Source organism: Rattus norvegicus, chromosome 2 (genome assembly GCF_036323735.1).
Source record: "Rattus norvegicus strain BN/NHsdMcwi chromosome 2, GRCr8, whole genome shotgun sequence".
NCBI classification, from domain to species: Eukaryota; Metazoa; Chordata; class Mammalia; order Rodentia; family Muridae; genus Rattus; species Rattus norvegicus.
In genome coordinates, this window is record NC_086020.1 from 45,284,367 (window position 1) to 45,292,792 (window position 8,426).

The following is an 8,426-nucleotide window of genomic DNA, read 5'->3' on the forward strand; positions in this document are numbered from 1 at the left end:
AAGCTTTCCTGCTTTTGAAACTGACCAATGTTACAAACCAAGGCTTGATCTACTTATTAGTGGAGTCTAGATCTAGGAGAATGATGGAGAAGGTGTGGGAAAAATCTGAGTCTACAGATTTGTCTACAGTTGGACATGGCGTCTCAAGCCTGGAATGCTAAGGCTTGGGATGGTGAGGCAGGAGGATTGCAAATTCTAGATCAGCCTGGGCTGCATAGCAAAATCTCATCTAATTTTTTTTTGAGAAGTCTGGTGACAGGAGACTTTTAGGGGAGAGGGGGGGTTCGGAAAGGGGCTATCAGTGGGGTAAGTGAGGATAGTGGGGGGTTATGATCGAATTGTAATTACATGTCTGTGTGACAATAACAGTAAACACAGCATTCTGCGAAACTATCTTGTACTGCTTTAGTTTGTGTCTGCAGTTGGATCGCATCCAAAATGGAGAAAATATTTTCTGTTCTCGAAAACTCTTGACTTATGAAGGAAGTCGGTTGTGTCTCTAGCCTGTGCTGATTCACTTCCTTCTTACCTCAAGAGAATGAGTACCAATTGTCACACCAGAACTCTCCCTGGCGAGCTGCTGTTAGACATTTCCCAGTCCTCCACCGAAGGGAGCCACAGTCTTTGATGTCATGGGGGAATGCCTTATCTCTTTCTCTGGTTGTTTCTTTGTAATAGGCTTATGTTTTTAAATCCCGATATTCCAAGAGGCCATATGTATTAGGAACTTCAGGTCACACAGCCCACTTTCCCTTCACCAGATGGTCTGCAAGAAGGAGTTCTCTCCATTTAGTCCCAGCCGGAAGATGCCCTGAAGGACTCTGGTGTGACTTGCGGGACGTGGCTCAATGATAGCACAGAGTGGCAGTGTACACCAGCTCTGTGAGTCTAGTTAAGACCGTGTCCTAAAAGGGGAGAGTGGGTTCACACTGCTAAAAGAAAGAGGTGCTTCGGTAGATGAAGTGAAAGCCTTTTCGCCAAGTGTGTTTCACCATTTTATTGTTTGAGTTTCAGTGAACAAGAGATCATGTAGTCCATCTCATTGGGTTCTGGGAATGATTAAGTAAAACAAGGTGCATCTTTACCTCAGTTGGGGCCACGATGGCTGTCATAAAACACCATGACCAAAAGGCAACACCGTGACCAAAAGGCAACACCGTGACCAAAAGGCAACACCGTGACCAAAAGGCAACACCGTGACCAAAAGGCAACACCGTGACTAAAAGGCAACACCATGACCAAAAGGCAACTTGAGGAGGAAAGGATTTATTTCAGTTACATTTCCATGGCCATCACTTGAGGGAAGCCAGAGCAGGAACTCAAACAATCCAGGAACTTGGAGGCAGGAGCCGGTGCAGAGGCCATGGAGGAAGGCCAGATACTGACTTGCTCAGCCTGCTTTTTTATAGAACCCAGGAGCTCCAGCACAGGGCTGCCACCACCTACGTTGGCCTGGGCCCTTTTGTATTAATCGATTATCAATCAACAATATCACCACAGATGTGCCCAAAAGATAATCTGGTGGGACATATTCTCTCTTCTAAAATGACTCTGGCTTGTGTCACATTTACATAAATCAGCCAGCACAATGTAGTATTTCACATACAGAAATTCTCATATCACAATATTGCTATTACAGTATTAAGTTCAGGTGACATTTCCTAGACCACAAGTTCTGATAGGGCAAGTGACTTCTAATGTTTACACCATGTTTAGCATCCAATGTAGTTTTTTTTCTTTTTTAAAAAAATACATAATGGGCAAAATTCCCATTTATGCATTAAAATGTCACTTAAGAGCTCCTAAAATCAATTATCCTCATTCCCTATTAACAGATCATGGAAATCCCATTCTTGGTCCCACACGTTATCGAGATGTTCTGAAGGGTTATACATATCCTTAACTAGCCATTGAGAATGTGTAGCGGAGAGACCCTGACGTCTTCCTGTCTATAGACGAAAGAACAATAGAAAGAGTCCCCTGTGATCTTTGATCTAGGACACGCTTGCAAACTTAGTCACTTGCCTGGGAGACTTGTCATTAGTTTATTTTTGAGGAGCTTGCTCTTTTACTACTTGTATTTTTTTTTTTGATCTGAATATTTTTATTTAAAATTTTTTTCTTTGTCAGTTTACATTCATTTGAAGTGTACAGATTTGGTGTTTTAAAATCACTGAGAATTTGACGAATCAATAGCTAAAGTATACCTGGGAATTCCTAAATGTTGGTTGGCTTTCTTTCTTTTTTTCCTCCATCTTTATTAACTTGGGTATTTCTTATTTACATTTCAATTGTTATTCCCTTTCCCGGTTTCCAGGCCAACATCCCCCTAACCCTTTCCCCTCCCCTTCTATATGAATGTTCCCCTCCCCATCTGCCCCCACCACCACCCTCCCCCCAACAATCGAGTTCACTTGGAGGTCAGTCTTGGCAGGACCAAGGGCTTCCCCTTCCACTGGTGCTCTTACTAGGCTATTCATTGCTAAATATGAGGTTGGAGCCCAGGGTCAGTCCATGTATAGTCTTGGGAGGGAATAGGGAGGCAAAGTTTAGAACAGAGGCAGAAGGAACACCCATTCAGAGCCTGCCCCACATGTGCTCCATACATATTATAGCCACCAAACTAGATAAGATGGATGAAGCAAAGAAGTGCAGGCTGACAGGGGCCGGACGTAGATCTCTCCTGAGAGACACAGCCAGAATACTGCAAATACTACTTGTATTTTTACTGACGAAAAAGAGCCGTCAGTGATTGGCCACTGATCTGTGTTTATGTTCAATGGGGGACTGGAAAAAGCCTCGGACTGTAGCTCTAGCCTTGGAAGCCAGACTGAACTGTTATCTCTAGTTAGCTCCACCCAGGTTTCTTTGGCTCTGGGTGAGGCAGCTTAGGCTCAGATCCCTGGGGTTTTGCTTTGTTTATTTTTGCTTTCAGCCTCCAAAAGCAAAAGCACCGCTCTCCCCCTCTACACTTACTTTGTATCTTCTCTCATCAAATTAGTGCAGAGTTCCTACGCCAGTTTTCCAAGGTCACTCTTTGTTAACGCCTCACTCTTGGGTTGCCACAGCCAGCTCTGATTAGTGTCACCAGCCTTTATCACTTACGCTGCTGGCCAGTGTGGTTCACTTGGGCTGTATGTTACACTGGCTATGGTTCTTGTTGCTGGAACCCAATGCCTGAGACAAACGACTTAAAAGGAGGAAGAATTGGCTCATGGTTTCAGAGGTGTCCATCCCTCACAGCTGGAAGGGTGTGGCGGAAAAGAGCAGTTCATGTCAACAGGAAACAAAGAATCCTGGGGAATCCTGTCTGGTCTGTCCCCTCTTCCTATTTGTCTTTTATTCCATGCAGGCCTCTGGTCAATGAGGTGGTGCTGCTCACCGTTAGGTTGTCTTATTTAATCCTCTTTGGAAAGAACTTCACAGACCCATCCACAGGTAGATCTTATCAGTCTCCTAGAAGCCAAAGGTGATTCTGAGCTTCTGATCCTCCTGCCTCCACTTCCCAAATGCTGGTACACATCACCCTACTCTCTTTTTGTGGTGCTTGGCTTTCGACCTGGGTCGTTGTGCATACCAGGAAAGCATTTTACCACTGAACTGTATCCCCAGGCCTCAGGCAATTTTAAGTGCAGTGAAGTTGCCAGTAAAAAAATGAACTATCTGGTCTGTTTCTGCCCATGCCTGTGTTTCCCACCAAAACAAAAACAGCTCTTTGTAGGGGCAGAGTAGCCTGGTCCTGTAGAGTCCTGCTCACTCATTGAGGTATTCTTTCTCCGGGGTTCTACCTGCCTTCATCAGGAAACTCTGGGAAGGGCAGCTGTTCACAGAAGATACCAGTGCTTCTGTGGAGTGTCAGGTCTGTGGAGTGTCGAGTCTGTGGAGTGTTGGGTCTGTGGAGTCGGGTATGTGGAATGTCGGGTCTGTGGAGTGTTGGGTCTGTGGAGTGTCGGGTCTGTGGAGTGTTGGGTCTGTGGAGTATAGCTGGCAGCTGGCCCTACATCGATCACTTAGCCTGGAAGTACTGCAATGTCCCCTGAGTCTATCCCTCTGCCTTCATGCTTTCATTTGAACTGTTTAAAGAGCATCATAGAGCCAGACGTGGTGGTGCATACCATTAATGCCAGTGCTTGGGAAGCAGAGACAGGCGGATCTCTGAGTTCAAAGCCAGCCTGGTCTACAGAGCGAGTTCCAGGACAGCCAGGGCTCTATAAAGAAAAAACAAACAAACAAAACCCAAAAACCCCCAAACCAACCAGACAAGAATATCGTGGGAAAAGACTTAAAAATACAATCGTGCTTAGGAGCACATCCTGAAGTCTCACGCTGTAATTATCTCCATCTTGAGTCCCCATTAGCCAGTTTTCCAGGTGTGTGCAGACAAACCCTCACTGTATCTCGGATATCTGAAGGATGCCCTTCCTCTGATCAAGGAGTTCTACTTTTAGGCATTTTCCAGCTCATTTGATGCCTGTCACGTGTTGGGCAAGGGCTTTGCCACTAAGCCACACTTACATCCCATCCCTAATTACCTCCTGTTTAAGTTTGGACATGATAGTGAGTAGAACCCACAGCATGGCCTAACTTGAACATTGAAATGGAAACATTTCTGAGAGAGAGAGAAAAGAAATGGCGTTAACAGATTCCCCAGTTCTAATCCTTGCTAACCTTGCAAAAAAAAATGTTATCTCCTTTATTTTGCGTTTTCCTACTTCCAACCAAACTGAACTGTAGGGAAGCCAGGGCAATGACTGACTTTTTCACCCTTCATCTCCTGCTCGAGTACCATATAAGTGACCCTCTGAAAGCTCATGGTCTTGTGGCTTAACAGGCTCTAAGACCTCAGGCTTCTGACCCGCTGACAATGGGAGAAAATGAAATAAAACCGTTTCAGAATTTTGTATGAGAATAGCTCATGTCTGAGAGGTCATTTTGAAAACTCCAATAACATTCCCAACACCTGACACTTCCTACTTAGAAGTTCCCCAGGTCTATTCTCTGCCCTTATATCTTGATCACTAGAATGGCCTGAAGTGGCCACGGCTGTTAGACCAGTAAGTTCTGAGTAGATGTGATGCTGCTACTGTAGCTGCTAAATAAACCCTTATGTTTGAAGTTGTTCTTGGTTAGGGACTTAGCTCAGTGGTAGAGCGCTTGCCTAGCAAGCACAAGGCCCTGGGTTCGGTCCCCAGCTCCGAAAAAAAAAAGTTGATCTTAAGTTGGGAAAATGGGGTTGGGTGGGTGATTCCTTTCAATGGTATAGGTTCTGATTGACAAGTATCTTGACTGGATTTTTGGTAGCTATGGAGGAATTTAGTAAAATATACTTTCCCAAAGTATATTATTTTGTTTTTATAGTTGAAAGGGACGAAAGCAATTTCTTTAAAAAAAATCAAGCAAATCCATAAAGAATAATGAATACATTGTGGCATAAACAAGCACATTCAATAGGCAAAAAATAACTATTTCTTTATGTTACAGGCGACTTATTTATTTTCATTTTGGTGTGTGAGTGTGTGCTTACATGTGTGTATGTGCACTGCCTGTGTATCTGGGGCTCAGAAGAGGGCACCAGAGCTCCTGGAACTGGAGTCACAGAAAGTCGTGAGCTACCCTGTAGGTGCTGGAAACTTAAGAGTTGTCCTCTGCAAATGCAGCCAGTGTCCTTAAGCCGCCATTTTCCAGTCCTAATGTTTTCTTCATTATTTAACAAAATGATACTATCCAAACACTCCTTTGGTTATAAATGCAGAGTGTGAGGGCAGATGGAGAATCAACCCAACTGTATTTGTAAGAGAATTATAACTGTGTTTAATTTATTATTTTTATTATTTTAATGTTTTAAAACATACTCATGTAGCCCACACTGGCTTTGAGTTTTCTATATATATCCAAGAATGACCTTCAACTCCTGATTTTCCTGCCTCTACTTCCCAAGTGCCAGGCTTGCAGGCATGGACCACCATACCTGTCTCTTAAATCTTTTCTTTACTTGAGGTAATAGTGGACAATGCCTTCTGGAAAAGATCCAAGCTGGCTTGGGTAGTACAGACATCTTCCAAGATAAGGCAGCTCCAGCGATGTTTATTAGAGGCCTCCTGTGGGTGATATTCCCCTTATAAATCCTCAACTCGGTGTTAGCCAGACCCAGCATCACTTACGGTAATGAGGTTGACAATAGGAAGGATAATACAGTTGTGTCCCCTAAGCCAATAGTCCCAGCTAAGCATATGTAATATTTCACATTCTTAACCACAAACGAGCAAATGTGGGGAGGCTAGATAATTTACTAACAGCAGAGCCAGGATCTGCAGCCAAGTCTAACTTCCAAGGTCAAGCTTCCTTTCCATCTCTTTTCATCAAGGCTTCAAACAGAAGTTCCTTCATTGGTTTCTCTGGGCTGGGGTGGTGGTGTGGGGGAGGGATACCACTCAGATACTATTCAGGAGGGAGAGAGATGGGCTCTGGCTTCAGCAGCTCTATGGGTGGGCATCCTAGTCCTGACTCACAGGAATTTAGAGACATCAATACTTTGAGCATCTCAGATGAAAGTATAAGGTGTAGCTATTAGAGCCCAGCATGCAATTTTATATAGAGGTGAGTGCTTACTAATTAAAAGATAGCTACTCATTTGTAGGTCTATTTTCTAGCTTAATCTCTCATTGGCACTCTCCTACAAGGACTAGAGAAGTGCCCACGGTTTATGACCAAGATTCGAAAGCTAAGTTTACCCATCACGTTTAGCCCCATTTGTTTATAATAATAATAATAATAATAATAATAATAATAATAATAATAATAAAATAGTGACCGTAATAAAGCTTGGTGATACCTTGTCTTTGCTTGACTGGGTTCAGTGTCTCCGAAAAGTTAACTTTTGACATCTTCCTTGGTATATTGGCCTCTGACTTACATAAGATTCTGAGAACATTTTAGCAATACAGGAACAGACAGGAGTTAATGAGGCATCGTCTCCATCCAGAGCATACCTGCTAGGGAGGAAAAGTGGAAAAAGCCAGTTACGTTGATCTGGAGCTTGGAAAGCCACACATCTTCTGAATGCTTTAATACTCCCAAATCGCCCTGAAGGCGGTTATTATAATGCACCTCCAGGTTCATGTTCTCTTTGTCAATTGTTGCCTTTTCAAGGACCCAGGCAGTGGCTTCGAAAGGAATGCAGTTCCCATATGGTGGGGGGTGGGGTGGGGTGGAGGGGGTTGGGGGGGAAGGGAGGGAGGGAGAGAAAGGGGGGGAAGACGAGTGAGCACATGGGTATGATGAGATTGGAGGAGTCGAAACCCTTGTGTAAAGATGTGATTGTTTAGGTCAGTGCCTTGCTCAGCCGCCATCAGGGACACTTCTGTCTGCAGTAGTGGGAAGCCACACAGAGATCCACAACGGGACGGTGTGCACAGACTTAGAGATTCTGGTGCAGTCGTTCCTAAACTTTATTAAACTTCTCCCTTCAGGGCTCAGGGAGCTGTGCAGAAGAGGAGGCAGAAAGCTTGGAGGAGCCAGAGGTGTTGGAGACACCAGGACACAGGTCCCCCAGACACACCAGGATAGCTGCACATATGAATTCACAGAGTCTGTGGCAGCATGCCCAGGCCTGAACATGTTTGAGTTAGTCAGGGTCCCAGCAGTGAGAGGGGACGTGGACATAAGGCCCCACTCCTAACCAGAAAATGTTAGCTGTCTTCAGTTGAGTCTTACTGGGTATATTAACCACACATTAGAGTAGCCCAGGGCCCAGCAATAGATGGCCAAATGCAGTGTACTTTTTTGTAGACTCTCTGTGTCATGTCGCTTTTATGTTTTTTGGTTTTTTTTTTCCCTGTCAGCCTTTTGCTTGTACATAATGCTTTCTGATGCAGTGATGTTGGTGTGTGTTTCTTGTGCTTTTAATCTTCGTTTTAATGTTTTGCTTTATAGACAGGTGGGGAGGAGGCGAGGAGAGTGTGGTCAGAATATATTACATAAAAATTCTTTTTCAACAACGAAGAAAGACTGAGAATTTTTGATCCTTGCTTTTCCTTTGTGGCTATAAATAGATACCACGGGGCGAGATTAAATGTCGTGGTCCAGGTCACAGAGTAGATGGCAGCCGCTAAACAGGAGTGCTGACGGACTGTCCATGTCCTGAGGTCTGTTATTTTATTCTTGGGACAGCCTTGAAAATCCATCCCATTTGCGACGCTTGGCTTTCTTCTACCTGCTCTCCCCCTCCCCACCAAATCTCCCCGGGCTCTTACCTAACCCAGCTCATCTGTACTGTGCTAATTAAAATAATAACGGCTGCTGTAATAAATACCCTGACTGGACATGGCTTGGCCACTCTCCAGTTGTGAGAGTTTGTTTTGTGCTATTTGTTTGTGGCTGGTATAAAGTCTATAGCGGATATCTGGAGGGACAAGGCTTCATTTGTT